The following is a 23264-nucleotide window of genomic DNA, read 5'->3' on the forward strand; positions in this document are numbered from 1 at the left end:
AATAATGCCTTAATTGCATGTAGTGCTGTATGTTCGCATATGTGGTATACAACATAATTATGTTCATTTATTTCATCTTATTCAAAACTTATTTTATACTAGCTGAAACAACTGGCATCCTAGATTGATGTTGGCTATGGGAAATGCAAAAGTGTGTGTGTGTGTGTGTGTGTATGTGTGTGTGAGTGTGTGTGCATGCATGTGTGTGTACGCGCATGTGTGTGTGTGTGTGTGCACCGCAGTGTTGTGCACGTGTGTGCACACGTGTGTGTATGAGTGTGTGTGCGTGCATGTAGTGCACACGTGTATGTGTGTGAGCATGTGTGTTTGTGTTTGTGTGTGTGTGTGAATACGTTTGTGGTTCAGTCATCACATACTTATTAATGCACAATAGCAGTAGTGCTCTTCTGGTGAGTGACAGATGGTATGTGAGGGCCCAATCTGAGGGGGGGGGTTATGATTTAGGGGTGCATGATGTGGGGAAATAATTTGGGGTGTATGATTTTGGGAGGTATCATTTTGGGGCCTGTGATTTCAGAGCATGCTTTGGGGTGTATGATTTGGGGATGTATGATTTGGTGGGCATGATTTGGGGGGTATGCTTTGGGGTGTATGGATTGGGCGGATGTATGAATTGTGCGAGTATTCTTTTCTCAGCCATTAATAAAGGTGCGGAAAAGAGCTCAAGAAAGAAACAAATTACCCAAAGATCTTCTTTAAAGAGTGAGACAAGCCAGACAAAAGAGACGAGAGCATGTAGAAAATGTAAATAAAATAAAAGACGACTGTCAGACTAACGTCTCTAGGCTAACAACATCTTTTTCCGAGTCTAGACAGAAATGTTTAAAGGCATTTGTATGCTCAGATTCCATCATAGACCGGTGAGCCAATCTACAGGTATTCAGAAAATAAAAGTACCAACAACACCCAGGTGAACACATACACGGCCTCCATTGCTGCTATCAATTCCACGCTTTGAATAAATACTGGCAGCGTGGCATCAGGGTTATGTACATTTTAAAGTCATCTGAACTTTTCTAAAGGAGAGTTGAACTTGCAGCTGTTCAGAGGTCCTCTAGAAATAACAAGTGCAGCAGCCATAGAAGTCTGGCTCTGCTCAGTCAGAGTTGATGTGGGCAAAAAAAAAAGACTTTATAACCACCTGTCTGGTTTATTTAGTACTCTCTGTGATTCAACGACTGCAAATAGTGCGGTGATTGCTTCGATCGAAAGCGCTAATCGCATGTTTCACCGTGATTATGTACAGCATTTCTCAGCGTAACACCGAAGAAGTGGAATCAGTGTTCCAGCAGGAGGGCGTTCGTGCTGAGGTGGGCGAGGGGTTAAAGAGGCGGTGCCTCCAACGGTCAGACTTCACAGTCAAGGAGTCCCAGCTTAAATCCTGGATTAAAAAAAGATTTCGCTTCGGGCCGAGGGGGAGGTGCTGGGGTTCTGGTGAACGCTGCCGGGGGGGGGGCGGCAGCGCCGGCTCGGGGTCGCCTGCCTCTGCTGAAGGGCATCGGCAATCAGGATCCGTACCGCCAGCTGCGCAAATTGGTGAGAAACTGATTTCACAGCCGCGCGGCCACGTCGAATTTGTTTGTTCAGTAAATAGCAGCGCCGCCAGGCCCGTAGTCAAAACACATCGCCGCCACCGAGCTGCCGGGTGTCTCATACAGTTAAGGCACTGTTTCAGTGTGTGGATGGGCCCTACAGTCTGGTATCTGTTAAAAAACTGTTCCAGTGTGTGAATGGGCCCCACAGTCTGGTGTCTGTTAAAACACTGTTCCAGTGTGTGGATGGGCCCCACAGTCTGGTGTCTGTTAAAAAACTGTTCCAGTGTGTGAATGGGCCCCACAGTCTGGTGTCTGTTAAAACACTGTTCCAGTGTGAGGATGGGCCCCGTGGTCTGGTATCTGTTAAGGCAGAGTTCTAGTGTGTGGATGGACCCCATGGGCTGGAACTGAAACTTGAATGTGCCAGTGCCAAATGATGCATAACTGCCTTCGTGGAGCAACAGTTGCCTGCACATTGACTCTCTGTTTGCTGAAACTTTTTTTAAAAAGGCAACAAAACAGAACAGCAAATTAGAAACAGCTCAAGCTTGATGCGTCCAGGAATAAGTGAGTCCGGCCAATGAAATAAAGCTCGTTGTAACTGTAAGCCCATTGCAACTGACTTTCCCTGCACTGCACTGTAGAAAACTGTGCAATGAGTTTGTCTTTTAAAGCCACTCTCCTCTTCTGTTCAAGAGTAGTTTGCTCTTTATTTTAGTTCTTTAAATTGTGACATCACAAATATGTGATTAGAATGTTCTTGACTGAACATTCTAATGCTGATGTAACAATCGCTACTGGTAACTGAATGCAGTTGGAGTTCTTCTATCGTTGTTATCAGCTGAATCTGAAGGATACCCATCCCTAAGGGTGGGCGGACCCCCTGAGGGTGGATTAGAGAGTTGCTGGTCCTCTCCCTGCGGTGCACAGTCAGCGCTCAACACGGACGCTTACCGCCACACGGCTACGCATTCCCCCAGAGCGTGCGAGAGCATGTCGCTGCTGCGTTGCGCTCATACAGGATTACCCATAAGCTCCGCTCAAGCTGCCGCAGCCGCGGGCAGCGCCGTCTCAACACTGATCTCCACACGCGTGTGTTCCACAGGCCACCTCCTGCTCGTGACCAGAGACGTCAGAGCCGAAGTAGATAGGCCTGCACTGTCATCCAGTGCAGGCCAATTCATTTTTCTTTTTTATTGCGTATTGACGGATGGCGAACATTCCCAAACACAGCGCAAACGCATCACAGAGAGTGAGCGACAACAGTGTCCAGTGCATCAGCGTATCGTAACTGTTACAATAGTGAGGCCAAACAGCCCTGTGATCAATTTGAGATTTCACCAGCAGCATTTACATTTGAAAGAGACAGTTACCTGCCTAACAAAAATGGGAAACTTTAAAAAAAAATGAAATGAACTGCATAACAAACCTTTGCCTCTGTGGTACAGCAAGTGCAGCAAATACCTGGCAGTAGATCTGGCTAGCCCGAGGACGAGAAGCTAGCAAAGTCTGAAGTATAAGGAAAATAGGTTTGTGTCATTCATTATTAAGGATGTGATAGACCTTAATAAGCAAATATTAGCTTTCATTGCAGGAAAGTCTGCGGTGAGAAAGAGCTCTCAGGTGGTAGTTTATTTAAGCGCACTCTGTAATGTGTGTGTGTGCGTGTGTGTGTGTGTAATATATTAAAATGTTTATGCATTGAGTGGTCATGAATGTTGAATGCACACAATTGAATGAGTGCTGGAATTGAAATACACACTCTCTCATTCTCTCTCTCACACAGACACACACAGAAACACGATACACATAGACTCACACACACACACACACACACACACACACACACATTTAGCCTCCCTCATCAGAAATGTGCTGGAACCCGCGTGTTCATACTGTATTCAGATCTGCTTTCTTTTGCCGTCTTGTGGTTCTCGCTCCTTATCTTGATGTGACGTGTTTGCTGGCTTAATGTTACTCAGTTTCCTCAGAAGCTGGCCCTGGCTCCACAGAGCGCTGAGCTCTTGTCTGCCGTCTCCCCGAGCTGACAGATGAATCTGCAGCATCGGGCGCCAAACACACACACACAAATTGGGCCATTCCAAATTGGGAGGGGGGGGGGGGGGGGAATGAGGTAAAAACCCCAAAAAAAACAAGCAAACGGAGACCAGACGAGAGCAGCGGCAGTACCGACGCACAGAAACGCGGCCCGTAACGCCAGGATCACAGCAGATAAATAAATAAGCAACAGCAGAGGGAAGAGCGCTAACAAAATACTCTGCCAGCGACTGAGTGCCAAGCTGCAGAATCAAAGCCTCACCAGCAGCGACCGCTAAATAGTGGAAGACAGTTGGGCGGAGTGACGGGCGATGTGAATGAATGCAGGGGAGTACGAGGCGCAGGAAAACCGGCAGCTCTCCGGTCATCTGGGGACTGAACTGCAGCTGCTGCTAACTCACGCCGACGCTTCCTGTTGCCACTCTGGACAAGCAATCAGTAAATTATGGCGGTGGACTGATTAGTACTTTCAAGCACAGAGTTTGGCACAACTGCTGTCCAGCAAACTAATAATGAAAATCAAACAGTAGAGTGGAGTAGTACTTTTTTTTGGGGGGGGGGGGGGGGGGGTGGATGACCGCACCCGTCCAGTTCCTCTGAAGTCTTCTCCCTTCTCATGATGTGTCTCTAACGCACGCTACAGACCCTTCACCAGTTTCTGACATTTTTCAAGTTTGCCGGCATGGACCTGAGATGACCGTAGTGCCTCTTTGATCTGTGTGCTCGCTGTCGATATGACCGCAGTGCTTCTGTGATCTGTTTGCTCGTGCTCAAGATGACCGTAGTACTTCTGTGATCTGTTTGCTCTCTCTCAAGATGACCGCAGTGCTTCTGTGATCTGTTTGCTCGTGCTCAAGATGACCGTAGTGCTTCTGTGATCTGTTTGCTCTCTCTCAAGATGACCGCAGTGCTTCTGTGATCTGTTTGCTCGTGCTCAAGATGACCGTAGTGCTTCTGTGATCTGTTTGCTCTCTCTCGAGATGACCGTAGTGCTTCTGTGATCTGTTTGCTCGTGCTCAAGATGACCGTAGTGCTTCTTTGATCTGTTTGCTCTCTCTCGAGATGACCATAGTGCTTCTATGATCTGTTTGCTCGTGCTCAAGATGACCGTAGTGCTTCTGTGATCTGTTTGCTCTCTCTCGAGATGACCGTAGTGCTTCTGTGATCTGTTTGCTCGTGCTCAAGATGACCGTAGTGCTTCTTTGATCTGTTTGCTCTCTCTCGAGATGACCATAGTGTCTAGATCTGTTTGCTCGTGCTCAAGATGACCGCAGTAGTCTTCTGTGATCATGTTTGTCTCTCCTCTCAGATGACCATAGTGCTTCTATGATCTGTTTGCTTGTGCTCAAGATGACCGTAGTGCTTCTGTGATCTGTTTGCTCGTGCTCAAGATGACCGTAGTGCTTCTTTGATCTGTTTGCTCGTGCTCAAGATGACCGTAGTGCTTCTGTGATCTGTTTGCTCTCTCTCAAGATGACCGTAGTGCTTCTGTGATCTGTTTGCTCTCTCTCAAGATGACCGTAGTGCTTCTGTGATCTGTTTGCTCGTGTTCAAGATGACCGTAGTGCTTCTTTGATCTGTTTGCTCTCTCTCGAGATGACCGTAGTGCTTCTGTGATCTGTTTGCTCGTGCTCAAGATGACCGTAGTGCTTCTGTGATCTGTTTGCTCTCTCTCGAGATGACCGTAGTGCTTCTGTGATCTGTTTTCTCATGCTCAAGATGACCATAGTGCTTCTGTGATCTGTTTGCTCATGCTCAAGATGACCGTAGTGCTTCTGTGATCTGTTTGCTCTTTCTCAAGATGACCGTAGTGCTTCTGTGATCTGTTTGCTCGTGCTCAAGATGACCATAGTGCTTCTGTGATCTGTTTGCTCGTGCTCAAGATGACCGTAGTGCTTCTGTGATCTGTTTGCTCGTGCACATCGAGTTTTGCGGCCTGTTCCCTTTACCCTGTCCTTTACAAACAGGGTTTTTAAAGGCTCCGTGCAAGAGAAATCATTATTATACATATTTTATATCATACACAAAAAACCAAAGAGAACATCCAGTTTTTTTTTTAAACTAGCTTTATTCCTCTTTTTTTTACTTTGTTTTTACATTTTGTTGCTTTTCCACTGCGCTGTGCTTCACTGGGGTTTAAACCCCCTCAGAGTTAAACCCCTAAACCACAGAACTGCATTACAACTGGAACAGCTGTCCAAATCTGAGAAATAAGGATGAGCTGTTCCCGTTGTGATGCAGTTCTGTCATCTAGAGCTTTAAACCTGAGGTATAAACTCCAGCAAAGCGCACTGCCATTGACCCCCGGTGTCTACTACAGAATTACTCGTCCTTTGTTGACATGTTGTTTGCCTAAGTAATATGAAGATTTGACTTTGCCTCTTAACCAATCAGCAGTCAATTTGATTTGAGGTCTGCCAATCAGAATTAAACTTGAAATGAATGTCCATCACAGACTAGTCACACAGTGTCAGACCTCCAGCTGCCCTGCTTATTACATCCTTTACATAAAAAAAGGGATATTTTCCCGTTAATGTAGTTGCAACAAGTAAGCATCGGCCTACATTGCTGTGGCGTAATTAACATTTTAAACGCAAGAAAAATGTCCTTTGACGCACTAATGCAGGGGTGCCAAACTCCAGTCCTGGAGTCCTGCTGGTTTTCAGCGCAGGTTATTCATTTAAGTCATTTATTGGCTAAAGAGTCCTGGCTCTCAAGGCTTTTAATTGGCTGCTGATTGAAGGGAAGCCACAGATACCTGCAGACACAGCAGCCATTTTGGACTGAAATTGTACATCCCTGCACCGGAGGACACCCTCTGTTCTTCATTTTGAGAGACACACAACTTTTCCTAATGAATGTAGGCCCCCTGAATCTGCAAGGACTTCAGGGGTCACTGCTAATAAAGACAGAGATGTGACCGAAAGCAGAAGTGACCGGCATGAAAGTATAACAAGCCGGACTACTGTACGTGCAGACTGCAAACACAGAGAGAATTCTGTCACCCTGCGAAACACCGATAGAAATTCTCCTTGCATCGCATTATTTACTGACCTTTGGACAAGTCCACCACATGTTACTAATCAAGGGATTATTTGGGGTGTGGATTGGACTGAATGCTGATAACCGGTCTCAGAGTTATCTGTCTGTGCTGGAGATACAGCCCTGAACTCGTGTGACCATTCTCCTGAAACGACTTCTAATAACTTTCTGCCCATTCCAGTGCTCCTCCTCATGCCTCAGTTCATCTTAAGCCCTCTTCCATCTCCTGCAAGTCTCGAGATACTCTACTGGGCTACAACGCTTTACTTTATTACAGTTTTATTGGCACTTACTTCACATTTTATCATTATAGGCAATTATGCTGTAAAACTGTATTATTATTATTATTATTATTATTATTGCACATCATCACAGTGAATGTCTAATTAAGAAAGTGAAATTTATGATTTTTGTTTTTCCTTCTCGGTGCACAAATAACAGGCTTTCTGTCACAACTGGACTCTCCTTATGTAGAGATTTACATTTCCCTCAACTCTCGATAAACCTGATCCTCTGTTTCGCCCTGCAGTACTGCATGTTGCAAACCTAAGTTTAAAAACAGTGGGCCTCATTCACCAAGCATGCATGATCACATTTGATTGTGTTTAAGAACGTTTCCATGAACATTTCAGCATTCATCGTTTTTTTTTTCTTATCTGTGTTTTTTCTTGGTTGTTTCTTTATGCAGATCACATGAAGAGGGTTGCGCATAACATTTTCAAACAGCCAGCATTCATCATCTCACACACCTGAGATATACACAAAAACAAAGGTCTGCACATAGCCATGAATCCCATATTGATTTTTTTTTATAGGAATGTTTTTAAGAACAAAAGTAAGAATAATTTAAGAAAAGTTTTGTGAATGAGGCCCATTGTGAATACAGAATACAGTGCTGAATAGTGTAATACTTCTGTGAAGTTTGTCGTCTCTTGTGGAATTTCATTTGCAAAATTACAGCATTTGGGAATTTGGAACGATTTAGTGCACGGGTCCCCAATCTTATCCAAAGGGGCCGGTGTGGGTGCAGGTTAGTTAATTAGTTTAATCAGCGCTAAGACACCTGATTCAATTAATTAACTAATCATGGTCTTCAATCAAGACCTTGGCAAGTGCAATCAGGTGTCTCAGGGCTGGATTCAATCAAACACCTGCACCCACATAAGAGTGGGGACCCCTGATTTAGTGTAAGCTACCTGGTTATGGTCACAATTCTTTAGGCTCATGCACTCACAATGTGTGGGAAACTAAGTTGTCCAGTCCAGCATGGCTTACTTTTTAGTCTTGGTTTTGGAATGAATTCCAATTTTACTTTAAAAGGAATGTTTTTATGAACTTGAGTTCAAAGCCAGATTATCAAATATAATTTTAACACACAAGTTTTTAATTGATGACATTTTTAACATTAATGCTATTTCTTTAATCCCTCGTAGTCCTACTTGCTTGTGTAAATTAGTATTTTTATTTTTTTGTATTTCCAAGGACTGCAGTTATTCCTTACTCATTTCGGTGATTGGTCTAACTTGTAAAAGAGGCTTTGATTCTAGGGTGAATCTACTCCTAAAGTGAAGTCCTATGATGATGCTGATGCATGTGCATTTGCTATATAGAGGAGTAACATATTGCAGTTACACTGTGGACATGATGCTACCAATAATAAGCAAGATTTTAAAAGATTTCCACTTCCGATTAATGTGTAGCAGCAATCTGGCTTTCACATACATAGTGCTTGTAAAAAAAACTTCCTGTGGCTTGTTAGCCCTGTTAGCTCGCGACGCAGTTAAATTGTGTCGTCGGCTGGTGATGTCGGGAACATTCGGTGTTTATCATTCTGGAGTTCATCTGTGGGGCTCAAGGCCCGAGAAGCCTCGACAGCTGACTTTATTTCACGCTCCGACTCCGCGGACGACAATGAGGCCCCGCTGAAAGTCTCCTTCCAGCGGCAGCTCATCCGTGTGTCATTCTAATTTCGATTCAGGAAGAGAAGACTTTGCCCCCAGATGCCAAATGTCTGGCTTCTGCACGGGGCGGCAGATGGGTGTTATTTACCCAGGCCTGTAACGCACTCATTTTCAGCTGTGGGCTGGTCCACGCAGAGCAAACGGAGAAGTGTGGAAAAGTCTGCACACCCCTGATCTTTATTCCGCCGGGCCAGCCTTGCCAGGTTAAAGTTTGGGCCCCCGCAGTCTCTTCCAGGTTAAAGTTTGGGGCCCCCGCAGCCTCTGCCAGGTTAAAGTTTGGGCCCCTCGCAGTCTCTGCCAGGTTAAAGTTTGGGGCCCCTCACAGTCTCTGCCAGGTTAAAGTTTGGGCCCCTCACAGTCTCTGCCAGGTTAAAGTTTGGGGCCCTCGCAGTCTCTGACAGGTTAAAGTTTGGGGCCCCCGCAGCCCCTGCCAGGTTAAAGTTTGGGCCCCTCACAGCCTCTGCCAGGTTAAAGTTTGGGCCCCCGGAGCCTCTGCCAGGTTAAAGTTTGGGGCCCTCGCAGTCTCTGACAGGTTAAAGTTTGGGCCCCCGTAGCCTCTGCCAGGTCAAAGTTTGGGCCCCCCGCAGCCTCTGCCAAGCTAAAGTTTGGGCCCCTCGCAGCCTCTGCCAGGTTAAAGTTTGGGCCCCTTGCAGTCTCTGCCAGGTTAAAGTTTGGGGCCCCCGCAGCCTCTGCCAGGTTAAAGTTTGGGCCCCTCGCAGTCTCTGCCAGGTTAAAGTTTGGGCCCCTCGCAGTCTCTGCCAGGTTAATGTTTGGGGCCCCCACAGCCTCTGCCAGGTTAAAGTTTGGGCCCCTCGCAGCATCTGCCAGGTTAAAGTTTGGGCCCCTCACAGTCTCTGCCAGGTTAAAGTTTGGGGCCCCCGCAGCCTCTGCCAGGTTAAAGTTTGGGCCCCTCGCAGTCTCTGACAGGTTAAAGTTTGGGCCCCCCACAGCCTCTGCCAGGTTAAAGTTTGGGCCCCCGCAGACAGGGAGGTTTTCCACCTCACGCTGTGAGGTAAGCAGGGCGTGTCAACTGCAGCGTGGAGCGCTGTTACACCCCATGCCCACTTTGCCACTAATACCCTGGCATCAACACTTTCAGAAGCCTCAGAGGGGAAATGGTGGGCTTCTGCATTTGTGTTACTTGACAAGCAGTGCTGGCCCTAGCCTTTGAGGGTCCCGAAGCAGGATTCCATTTGGGGGCCCCCACCCCCTAAGTAATATGTATACATTTTTTTATTTCTTTTTTTATTTGGGGGCCTCATTGCTTATGTTGCTTATTGGACCAGGCCAGCTCTGGCTGAGGTCCTGAGGAGTTCCTCCGTGTTTATTCTGGCATTGATGTGAGGCGTTCAGATGAGTCATCAGGTACCACGTGATAAAGTTCCATTTTCCACCTGCTCCTACACCCTAACAATCCTGCAAACAGTGGCAGAGCTTGGGTATTAGGACACGGCCAGTTTAGGGGGGCCCTATTACCCAATTATTATTTTGGAAAATCAGTGTGACCAAATGATGCACATCTGTATCTGCGCTGCGTCACATGGTCGAATGCAGCCCTCTGATAGGCTACATCTGCTTCGGACATGAGCAGCCGCACAGGCGCACGTACACACAGTCTGGATCAAACACAGTGCACTGCAAACATCCCGACTGGACAGCCAACAATAAGCTCTCTTTCATGACTCAAGATCGCTTCACCCAGCAATCTCAGTGCCCTTGAGAAAAAAAATGACAACCAGATTGAGCAGAGTTGCCTGCAGTTGGCTTTACAGAACCCAACAGCATCAGGCCAGCCTGTGACAGTCTCTCTCTCATGTGGTCCTGAGAAATCCATTTGAAGTATTACCAGTTCTTCTGCCAGTTAAAAATGAAATGTTTTCTGTGTAGGGCTTTTAGTCTCTTCACGTGTAGGTACATTGCCTACAATGCTTTGTTTATTCACATAAATTAATTGGTTAAAACAGTTGAAGCAGAGTCAGTTTCTATAGTCATCTTTTTTCAACCGTCATGAACTCTGACAGCAAATAAAAAGCCAATGGCAACAATTTCCACATTTAAAATGATAAAAAGAAAACATAGATAACAAAAATACAAAACACAACAAACACTTCTTTGGTCTTGGCAAAAATTTCAGGCAGATGAGTATTTATTGAAAAGCATATGGCGAGCTCCACACATTACGATCATGAGTATCTATTGAAAAGCATATGGTGAACTGCACACGTTGTAAACAGCGACAGCTGTTCCCTTTCCTTTTCCTCTTCGACTCCAGGTCACTCGCTCGTGTGTTCGCAAGCCGCTTCATTAACCCGGGGTGTGTGGAGCCCGTAAAACCTCAAGGGGCCCGGCAATCTGCGGGTCAGTGATGGATAAGCCTCTCAAAGTGGCAAAAGCGCGGAAACCCAAAAACAACTCATTAAAATTTGGAATGTGTAATTGTATTCAGCAGCCTCCATTGCTGGAGCCTCCACTCAGTCTGGAAGAGCGCACATAAGCAGCGATGTCAAGAGGGCGCGGCCCGCAAGTTAAGCACAGACATGCAGAGGGAGGCACTTCCTGTGCAGACCGTGACCGCCGAATCCACCAGCGGGTGGCGCTAGTGCGTGATGAAATGCCGTCATCCTGGCAAACTGACACCTTTCCCAACGCTGCCCAACACTAAAACCAATTAAGCTTTGCCCTGTGGGGCTGTTGGCCACAGCCAGTACATGGACTAGATTCAGTACCTAACTGCGGAACCCATCCACACACTGGAACAGAGCCTTAACAAATACCAGACCATGGAGCCCATCCACATACTGGAACAGTGCCTTAACAGATACCAGACTGTGAGGCCCATCCACACACTGGAACAGAGCCTTAACAGATACCAGACTGTGGGACCCATCCACACACTGGAGCAGAGCCTTAACATATACCAAACCATGGGGCCCATCCACACACTGGAACAGTGCTTTAACAGATACCAGACCATGGGGCCCATCCACACGCTGGAACATGTCCTTAACAGATACCAGACCGTGGGGCCCACCCACACACTGGAACATGTCCTTAACAGATACCAGACCGTGGGGCCCATCCACACACTGGAACAGAGCCTTAACAGATACAGAGAATTACATAAGTGCTCCATGAGTATCCTTACATAATACCAGCTGTCATATATATCTCACCTTTTGACAGTGGTTCTGTGGCTTTAATTATGAGCACATTTTAATGTATCTTTATGTGTGTATGCGTGCCCAGTGATGTCACATCTCACCAGATATGGGCACAGATCAAATTCTTCTTTGTCAACAAAACAACATTTAAAATATACTAGACATACTTTTTATATTATTGAGTTTAATATTTTTTGCCACACCATATGACCATGACTGGTATACACCATAATAAATATGGTAATATTACATGGCATTAGCTATGTATGTATTTATATAGACAGGAGAAAAAACATGCTCACAAACTCACACACACACACACACACAGAGTGTGTGATTTTGGAATAGGGAGGCTTACAGTATGTCTGGAAAAGACACATAGCAGTTCATATACTGAACAGTATCCCCCATAGAATTATACTGTTAAAATGTAAAAAGAAAAAGTTCAATAAAATTATTAAAAGTAGTAAAAACACTTTCCAACCCAATGTAAATAATTATTTTGTAAATTAATTAAAAAAATAAATGTAAACAAATGACATACATATAGACAAAGAAGCACCTGCATAACTCTAAAAATACAAATAAAACCATTGCACAAGCTATACAAATAAGATTCCAAAGCACATTATTTTATTCACACATACTGAATATGAAGAAAAGTGCTGAAGTACAAAGTGAAAGAAAAAGAATCGAGCAAACATTTCCATCACAAGAGTTTCTTTGGTGCTTACACAGTTGAAAGCTTACCAATATATGGTACATAAACGACATCATGCAGGCATTCTTAATTACATACACTTGAGCAATAAGCTGCAGGCCAATCATGAAAAGGACACTCAGCTGCGAACAATGACACAGTTAATGAAGACAAATTAGCATTAATTGGTGGGAATTAGAACGGGGGCGCTCGCGGACACGCAGGCTCTCAGGGATAATAATAGGGACGGGGTCCCGCGTCAAAGGGACGCATGCTAATGATAGCATACCACATCGAGTTCTTCATTAACCCCATGCGGACGAACGGTCTTTAAATAAAATCCACCTGCTTTCACACCTAAATTGTTCGGGAAATAAAAATAGGCGTTTAAATTCGGTGGGTGCGGTGTGAGGAATGAGACCCCCGTGCATGTCTGTGACAGACGGACAGACAGACGAACAGTGCCGCCAGCTGAGAAGGTAGCCGCTCAACTTCAGATTTTTCAGTCAGTGATGTCATGCATTCATTTGCATATGTGAGTGATGTCATAGTGGTAATTTGCATGTGCATACAGCATTGTTATACTCCCCCTGCTCATGATATGGAGCTGGATGACATTCAGACAAGCAGTACAATTCAAATACAGGCTTGTTCAGATCATTTATTAAAAACAAGGAGTGAGTGAAAAAATCTGCTACCGCAGACAGATCCAGCATACCTCTCTCTCTGTGTCTTTTTCTCTCTCTTTCTCCAGCTTTCACTGTTATGTTGATAGTAAAGGACTTAAAGCATTATTTGAGGCGTTGGAAATGAGGTGTGGTCTGACACAGCCTTCATCATTGGAGCTGGGTGCAAGAAATCAAATGCGTCAAAGTGGCAAATACTTAACTTAATACTGGGAGTGGCAAAATTGGCAGTCTATAAAAAACGAAAGAGCAAGGCAAACAATGGTGATCTGGGTTAACTTCTTAATTTTACAAAGCAATGAATAACCTGGATGAATTTAAAACTAAGTGGTTCTTTTCTGATGTTCTGTAGTAAATGATGATTTGATCTTTGGTACTGTTTTTAGATTAACTTTATACATGTTTACTTTGCTGTCATAGAGTTGTTTTACATTTTTATTTATTGTATTTTCTCCGAAATACTCTTTGGCACTCTTTGAGTCTCTCTCTATTGCGGTGTCCTCTTCCCCCAGAAGAATTTAAAATTAATTTTGTTCTGAAAGGTATTCAAATTGATTAATCTGCACTATGAATTTGGAAAAAATATTGGTTTCTGACTGAGAGGTATTTGCAGCAGGAAAGCAGAAAGTGGGCCTTTACTTTTGGTTTCTAACACTAGTGAGGTGTTCTGACAGGGAGTAACCCAGCCTAGAGCACAGTAAATTTCCAGTTTATTGTTTAAATTAGTTTCTTCATGCCAATTCTCAATGTGCAGGTTTTTATTGGTCTCGTCAAATTTTCTAAATGCAGTGGGTGTGGTATTTTATTATATTTTAAAAAAATTGTTTTGTGATGGCCAGGTGTCTCAGGGGGTCTCTCTCTGCGTAGAGCTGGTTGCTCCTCGGTGCCTTGTGCTGGTAGCAGTGTGGCGCAGCCTGATTCAAATGAAACCAGAATAGGCTCTGTTCTAACCCCAGGGTGACTGCAGAACCAGGTCATGCGCATAGAGAAAGAATTTAATTTCTTTGTCAAGAGTGAGACCAGGAGCAGCAGCCTGTTCCAACTGTAAGGCCAATTCATTGATGTAAATGTTGAAGTGAAAAGAATTCAGTTCTTTTATTTCGATTTTTTGATACTGCATGTATTCTCTGAGTATATTAATTTAATGATGCCATAGACTTTACCTCATACACCACTTTGTAAGATTTCAAAGAATAGTCCATCGTGCCAAATTGAATCAAATGCTTTCTTTGAAATCAACAAAACATGCAAAAATGTTTCCTTTGTTTATTTTTTTTGGTGGACGTGCTTGTTTATGAGTGCGTGTGCGGTGTAAATGTGGTCAGTGAGGTGCAATGATTTGGTAAAAAGCCAATCTGTCTCAAGACATCTCATGACATGTTCTTTAAGGAAGGCCAGTATCTGGGCTTTGATTACACTGTCTCCACTTTTATATATGGGGGTAATGAGGCCTTGGTTTCAGATTTCAGGGAAACTCCCAATATTAAATGCTAAATTAAATAATTTGAGGATGGCCTCAAGTATTTTGGGGCTGCCATGTTTTAACATCTCTGCAGACACCATCAGGCCCACATGCTTTTCTGGCCTTTAGGGTCTTTAGTTTGCTCTTAAACTCCTGCAGACTCCTTAAGTCCAAAAGGTTTTGATTGTCTTTAATAGTTGTTTCTAGGTGTTTTAATTATTGATATATTGAGGTCTGATTGGAATTAAAGGTACATTATAGTTTTTTTTATACAAGCTTTTCATAATAAGTTCTTTAAAGTGTTTCTGATTGAATTAATGTGTTCTCTCTCTATCTCTCTCTCTCTCTCTCTATCCTCTGCTCTCTCTCTCTCTCTCTCTCTCTCTCTCTCTCAGTGACTCATTCAGCAGCTGTGGTTGACAGCCCTCAGTCTCTCCTTCCTGCATGTTTGCAGTGCCAATAATCACTACGTGCTCTGAAGATGTCTGTCTTTACAGAATCTACATTTGTCACCGGTCATTTCAGAGAAAATTGCTCAGCCGGTGTGTGTGTGTGTGTGTGGGGGGGGGGGAGGGGAGTCCTGCTGCTGTGTGTTCTGAGCTGTGTCCCCTTCATAACTGTTTTAGTTCAGAATAAATGAGCATTAAAGAATGGAGCACTTCCTGTTTCCTGGGTTGCACCTGAGGTCCTCAGCAGTTCTCATTGTTTGGGGAATGACATCGAGCAAAATCAGAAATGGAAGTGTTTTTCAAGCAAATAAGTCATTTGCTAAAAAATATTACGAGTGTTCATTATCTAATGTTTTATAAATACTTTTGTTTGCTTTGTCCTTTGGACAGTTAGCACTACAGGCCATGGTTTGCCCTATAAAATTGTAAAAGTCTCTGAACCTTTCATGACACATCACTTTTGCATACAGTGATATAACATTTGTGTATCTGTATATACTATAATATGTGTATCTGTTTTGGGACAAGCAGTGGACCTGTCATGCCATTCATTCTGGTATGGAATCCTTGTAAATGCTCACTCCTACTTTAGTCGTGTGTTACAATATAGCTGGTTAGATTTATAGCTTATGTTAGATATAAAATTCACAGTTACCGATAAATAGCAAGCTACATTTAAAAGCTTGGCAAAAACATACTTAAACACATATAACATCTTGTTTGTCTAGACATTGTAGCTTGCTCTCCTAGCAAATATAAACATAAGCCTCAATTTAAAAGCCTGATATAAATTATGTATGAACGCATAAAATAACTGGCTTGTTTTCCAGATTTGGATAGGTAAGCTACAGGCTTGTCATCATAGCCGTCTCAAGCAGACTCCTGAGAATCAGGTAGAGAAAACATGACCAATCTCATATTATATCATTTATATGTGCACTGACTCATGTAATGGCTGTCTGCAAGTATAAATTTAAAAATACTCTGGCAACTTAGATGCACGCAACTCGATTTCAGCAATTTCATGGCTAGAGACGGTGGCGGACGACCAGACAGCCGACGGTAGGCCGTGCGGCGCGGCGGTAAAACAGGCTGTTTTGAGAAGAACGTGGGTGCGGTGGAGGTTTGGTTTCATTTTTGGCAATGGGACGGGACATTTTTTCCTCTGTTTACCCAGTGCTTAAAGCAGCCCGGTGTGTGTGTCAGCTACGCAGGCCTATCCTGTTGACCAGTTTACAGCTTCTCTCTGCGGTTTGCCTGACCGAGGAACCCGCGCGAGCTTTGGTCATTTATTCCGCGCGGTCCCTCGGACATTAAACTTTCATGGTCCCGAGCCCGCCCCCCGCCCCCCCCTCCCCCCGTCTCATAAATCCGCCCGTTCGACACACATGGACACGATCCGGGGGGGCCGCCTAGGCTCGCGAAAGACAAACGGGGGCGCTAACGCCATTAGCATCGTAATTAAAGGCCAACGGTTTCCTGCGCGCGCGCGCTCGTCTATCCGTTCGTCCCCTTCTCTTCCCCCGTAACGAGGATGGCTTATGACAGGTTGTCCTGATTGCGAACGGGGAGCCGGATAAATCATCCGGAAGCAAGCGGGCAGACACAAATTTATATGTGAAGCGCTTCATCGGATCAGGGTCCGCGGAATGAATAATGCATTCGTCCGCCATCGCCGTTTTTACGGGTTATTGAGCGCTGCGTCCACACTGACCGGTTTCATCCCGAGCCCCCAGAAATCCATGAATATTTAATTATTTCATATACCCCTCCCCCCTCAAAAAATAAGTCAAATAAATAAATACATAACAAAATAAATGTTTAAAAATCGCTCCCCCCTAAACACTTGAACAACTCTCTGACTCTGCAGGCTCACTGACAAAATTCCAGAAAGTTCTTAATTCGGACAGGCAGCTGTCTCCATCCTCAATCTCATAGTTTGTGATAGATATTATTTTATGGGGAAAAATATTAAATTATATCTTGGTGAGGAGAATTTAGTTTTTATAACCCATAGGAATACTTTTTTTTTTTTTAATGTGTGATTGCAGCAGCTATGATGGATCATTTTTGACACTGTTTGTGTAAAGAGAGCATGTGTATACCCTCTGGGACCACATGGTATCTAAGAGGACAGGCTTTGGAATTATAAAGTGGTTATAAATGCTTAATAAATTGCCAGTAAATGCACAAGACAACATTAAATTGCTTCTCGTGTATACATGTATTATTAACTAGCGTGGGACAGATTGAGAAAATTTCATAGAAGATACCAGATAGGAGTATATATCAGCTTTTGCAACCATGGCCCCTTCTTAACATTGTTTTATATGTTTACTCACTTTAAACTAAAGAGCAACAGTACATATTTAAGAATAAAATATAATGCAGTTATTCATGTCTTATAAAGCATTAATATCTGAAGATAAATTTAACATGCTACTGGATGATGCTTAGCTTTTAAAAGTGAAAATAATTTATTACATTCAAATTGTATTAAATAAGGCATAACATGATAGTATGATAGAAAGAACACTACCAAGATAATATAATCCTAAAGGAGTGTGTCTGTGAGTTTTCAATCTAAAAACAGTTTGATGGTGTGTGTGTGTGTGTGGTTTCTTGCATATGTATGTATGTGTTTGTGTTAGTGTGTGCACATGCGTAGGTGTGTATGCGCATGTGTTTGTTTGTGTGTGTGTGCATGTGTGTTTCTGCGTGCGTGTGTACACATTGATATGTGTGTGTGTGTGTGTGTGTACATGTGTGTTTGTGTGTGAATGCATTACTGTGTGTGTGTGTGTGCATGTGTGTTTGTGTGTGTGTCTGTATGTGTGTGTTTGTGACCGTATCTCAGATCTCAGTCGATAACTGCTGCTGCTGTAACAGCTACTGATCCACATTATTTTCTTTCTGCCCACGAGAGGAAAAAGCACAATAGAAATGATACAGTCGGAGATAATAACATAATAAACATGTCCTAATGTCGTCCTCGGTAATTTCCTTTTTATAGCATTTCCCAAGTACATGGCTGCACTGGCGGCTGTGATAACAGAAGAAGAGTGAGACACGGGAGCAGTTACGGACGCTTGTGCCCGCGGGCCGTACTCGCCCGTCCCACGGTACCTCTTCACCTCCGACCCGCGTCCTGAATTTCAGCCCTCCCCCTCTGTCCGCACGCCTCAGTACAGCTCCCCCTCGGCCTCACGTCTTATTTCCCTGAGTCATTACTCCAATCGAAATCCAAAACGCACAAAATGGCTTCCCTTTTTTTGCCGGTTGCGGTCATACATTTTCGTCACGCGAAGACAGGACTCCTTCAGGTTAAGGCTGCGGGTGACTGTGATCCAGTGTATTTCGCTTCCATTCTTTCCCTTCCCGCTCAACTGCTGTGTTCTGCTTGGCTTTCTGCTGTGATTGTAGGCTTTCCTGGCCGAGCCACGGTTACAGCTTTATCACGGAGGCCCAGGGGGTGTGACGCTGAATGGGACAGTCAGCCTACTGTTAATGAGGTCCTTCCTGTGGGCGCTAGCTCTGTGTTTCTGTGCGTGGTGCCGCTGGGGCTGGTTCAGAATAGGCAGATGCGTGTATTGTACTATAAATTGCGTCCGACTGGCTGTAGCAGATATGTGGATCGAGAGTAAATGCGGAGACAGCTCCAACGACCCTCGACTATCGGCGATATTTGCCTTTTGCGCCTTCCTAAAAACAACTTATGCCAAAGGGTGTCACGGATCAGAGACTATGCTACACTGTTAGCCACAGGCAAGTTTTCTACAATAAATTAGTGAGTTTTTTACTTCATTTTTTTTTTTTTTTTTTCAAATGTATTTGCCAGTTGAGTTTTATTCAGAGTGACTTGCGAGGCGATGATAAGGTGCGTACAGGATATATAGAGCTGTATGAGCTGAGGACAGGGAGAGATTAACAGTGACTGGCAGTTCTGACGTGTCTGATATACCTGTCTGGGAGTCAGCGCTTGCGTTTGCGACGCCTCAAACAATCCCCCCTCAGGGAAGAGACGCCGACGCAGCCCTCGAACCTGAGGAAGAGGCCAGAAACGCTGCACCTGTTAGATTAGTTTGCATATTTTCATACTGTATGGGAACATAGCACCTGTTAGATTAGTTTGCATATTTTTATACTGTATATGCTGCATATAGATGTATAATATAGTTGAATTATTTTGCTGAATTAATTTTTTAAAATCTTATTTCCTTTTTTATAAATTTGTATTTATACTTTTTTTGCCCTTCCTGGGCTGGGTTTAATTCTCTACACCTGTTTTGCCTTGTGATTTGAGTCGATACACGGACATCACAATCCTGGGTCATATCTGTCGGTTTCGGGGGAGACTGTCACACGCAATATTTTCACATGAATTAATTGGTAGACGACCTAATATGCTTGTGAGACTTGACATTTGACTACAAGAGCCTAAGAGGTCCAGCAGTGCGTGGAGTACACTAAACTCTCCCCTTGCAGCTGTGGTAGCTATAAGACCACCAAACCTGTCCGCAATAATATCTAATATCCCACAGGTGCATGCTGAGAAATTATTGGCTGAATTAACTGATGACACACCTGTGTAGTAGCCGCTGATTAGCATATACTCAGGAACTGTTTACAGTGTCTTCAGAAAGTATTCAATTAATTTAATACGTTTTATAATAAGGCTTTAACGTAACAAAATGGGTCTGAATACTTTCTGAAGGCAATGTATTATTATTATTATCAATATTATTATTATGCCCTTCCTTCCTGCTTCACACCTTGCTGCTTTATTCAGAAGTTAAGGTGGGCGAGCGAAGGCAGCGCTGACAGGTTGATATCTCTCTCTCTCTCTCCCCTCGATCAGCATGCGCACATATCTCAGCCGCCGATGGCAGCCAGTCCGTGCGACACGATGAGGAAGTGTTTCCGAGATCGATAGTCATTCGATAGCCGCCTAGCCAAACCCGTACCTGCAGCCATCTCGCATGATTCTCCCACTGCCATGTTATCTGAATAACAATCTCCTTTACAACGAGCCCGGATCTGCTTAAACACAAAACGCACACGGCGACGTTCGCGGGGGGGAGATCTGCTGCTCCTGCAGAAAAAAACGCCACGCTGTTTTCTCCTGGAATCGATTGTCTCCCCGCGGCAAAAAGGTTTCGGGCTTTTTCATTTAATCTTACAGCGTCTTTCCCCCCCCCGACTTCATTTGTCACGAAACGAATCTCCGTGGTGAATTATTTCACTTCAGAAGCGGTTGCTTTTTAATGGCAAATTGTTCTAATAAAAGGAAGACATTCAATTTTGTTAATGTAAGTGCATGTTGATGTAGCAATTTTTTCTTCTTTTCGAAGGTGAAAGTATGTACGTACAGCAAGGCCGAGCATTCATTTCGTCGCTGTGCTGCTGAAATGAAAGTTTATCAGAGAAAATGGGCACGGATGTTAATATACACAGTTATTATTTAATTTGAGTCCCCTAGAGATCCAATGCACCGCTTACTGCACTTGGAATCATTTTCCAAATGATACACTCTGGGAAATTATGTATGCACTAAACATGTGAAAATGTGTGAGGGAGGAAGAAAAATAAATATCTGACATGTTTTGGCTCTTTCTTGGCTGCATTTAAGTCATATTGTGATTTGAGCATAGATCTATGCAATGGTGAAAAGCATTTTCTCTGAAGACTTTATTGAATTGTTCATTATCATTCAGTCAGTCATTAAAGAAGGCGCTGCTTTAAGAGGCAGTGATTTTAGTCCGTCCCTGTAGAACATTTTGGGGGACCTGCCATACGTGGGAAAGGGCAATGTGGCAGCCCCCTAAAATCCCAAAACAAATGGCTTGGCCTCAATAGCACGTGAGCGCAAAGGTGTTCACAGGTTTTCCCAAAAGTGCAGATAAATGCGCAGTAAATAAAATAATAAACCCCAATCTATACACAAAATGTACAAAAAACAAATCACGTCATGGTAAACACTGAACTGGTTAATAAGTTCACTCTTAGAAAAAAAAGGTGCACCTGACACCTTTGGAACATATATTTACCGTCGCTTTAATAATAATAATAATAATAATAATAATAATAATAATAATAATAATATATTTTTATGTATATAATGCTTGTATTTTACAATAAATGCTTCAGTGTGCTTTACATACACAGTGAAATGAAATTGATACAGGCCTATATGACATATAAACACGTCATGTGACAAACCGTATAAAGGAACAAGCCTATTTTACCATGCATTTCAGCATCTAGCAGACGCTCTTATCCAGAGGGACTTACACAGCTAACACTCTTTTACATAGAATCCACTTATCCCGCTGGATATTTACTGAAGAAATGCAGGTGGTCTACTTTGCTTTAGGGTAGCACTGCAGAACCCCAGCTGGGAACCAAACCCACAACCTTTGCGTTGCGAACCTCGCACCCTAACCATCGTGACGGATGGCGGTTTGGTTAATGAATGGAACCACTGTGGGATATGGGGTCACGGGGGAGGGGCGTGTTTATAGGAGACTGCACTAGAGTGCTGGTGCTCCTGCGATCTCAATCTCAAATACGAGCTTAACATTTTCACAATACATCAGTTCCTACTTGCTGCTCTACCAAGACTGCCCATTTATAGAGCAGAAACTAACAGCAAGCATGCCCCCTAGTGGCTGGGAGGCCATCAGTGGTTGCTTATTTCTCTTACGCGGGAGATAAGGGGCATGATTAAATACGGTCCTGATTTAGCGATTTGACGGAGCGGCTCTTTAATGAAAGCGGATCTGGGTGTTTCATCTCCACCCCGTTCAATTTGCGTTTGGGAAGAGCAGCGACGACGTCGCTCCGCGCCCTGATGGAATAGCGCATCCATAACCGTTAAAAAAGCCCTCAATCAAAGTACAGGAGTCAGGGAACCGCGTGAGGCGGGCCCGCTGACCACCCCTGGCATTGTAAATGGCCATCTTCCGATAAGCAAAAAATTCCATTTGTGGGGGAAGGAAATCAGAGAGACGGAATTTAGAAGAAGGAAAAAAAATGAAAGAAAGCTGACCCATTTATCATCAGGATGTAATGGGCCATTCTGGGGAGATGCGAGTTATTTTCTGAATTATAATCAGTTATAGAATTAAAGATGGTCTGAGGGTAGGGGGAAATGAAGTCTTCTCTGACACGCGACCGATCCTGAGCTTCTTCCTCTGCGTTTCTCAGCCTGTGGCCCGGCCCCATATAATGAAGGCTGATCCAAATTGCACTGTGTGAAAAATTAATGGATAAACCAGGAGACATATATTATACATTCATTGCTATACATTCATACATACGTATGAGGTAGGCACAAAATGTACTTATTTCCATATTAGGACTGCAGTGTGAGAGCACGCTGTTGACAGACGTTGCAATAAGCATTGATCTTACGCGCTTCTTTCTCCCATTCTTCGTCCCGGAACCCAATCAGTCCACGCGATAATGTGCATAGGGCCTCCTTCTCCCGGGCATGCTGGGATTAACAGTTTTTTTGTTTAACCATAATTTGCACCCAACGCCAGTGAACAATGGGAACAGAAGTCGCTTTTAATTGCAGAAACACGTCCGTTTTAAATAGGATCGAGCTCCTGGATGGTGCCTGCTCAATGAAAGGAGGTCATACTGACTGCAGACAGTCTTTCCAGGGGTACTGTTAGGTTCCAGCAGGGCAGAAAAGCAGGAAAGCCGCAGACCATGGCAACTACCGCATGGCATTCGGTCCGCCCGTGAACCGGACTGGTCTCGGCTGCGCCGGCTGGCGGAGAGAGAGCACACACACCTGGGCTGCGTTAACTAATCAGCCCAGGTGCTTAAAAGGTGTGTTCCTCTCCACAGTTCAGGGCCAAGACCGGGAGCACACGCCGAGAGAACGTTTATTTTACAGTCTTTGTTCGTTAATTCCAGTACAAAATCAAAGTGAACAGCCACTGAAAAGCTGGAGGGAGCTGGTCAGGTGAAACTCTGGCCAGCAATGAGTGATGAGCTCAAAAGCTGTCGCTCAGTTTTGTTATCTTTTGTCTTCGTTATTTTAGTTTGTTGTTTTGGTTTATTTTTTCACCTGGAACCCGTGACGGGGAAGGGTGATGGTGTTAATTTATTTGTTTTCATGTTGGTGTGGATGCGCTCTGTCTCTCTCTCCATGCGGCAACAGTCCACTCCCAGAACTT

At 44.1% G+C, this 23264-nt stretch overlaps 1 long non-coding RNA gene across 2 annotated transcripts in view; it reads left to right on the top strand.

Annotated features, from left to right (window-relative positions):
- The window catches only part of LOC135238099 (uncharacterized), a 55901-nt gene extending 40591 nt beyond the window's left edge, over window positions 1-15310 (top strand). For both annotated transcript variants that reach the window (XR_010325014.1, XR_010325016.1), the window contains exon 5: window positions 15022-15310. This is a non-coding gene — a long non-coding RNA (uncharacterized LOC135238099). The remainder of the gene's footprint in view (window positions 1-15021) is intronic.
- The last annotated feature ends 7954 nt before the right edge of the window (window positions 15311-23264 follow it).

The sequence above is a fragment of the Anguilla rostrata genome, chromosome 13 (genome assembly GCF_018555375.3).
Source record: "Anguilla rostrata isolate EN2019 chromosome 13, ASM1855537v3, whole genome shotgun sequence".
Lineage (NCBI taxonomy): Eukaryota > Metazoa > Chordata > Actinopteri > Anguilliformes > Anguillidae > Anguilla > Anguilla rostrata.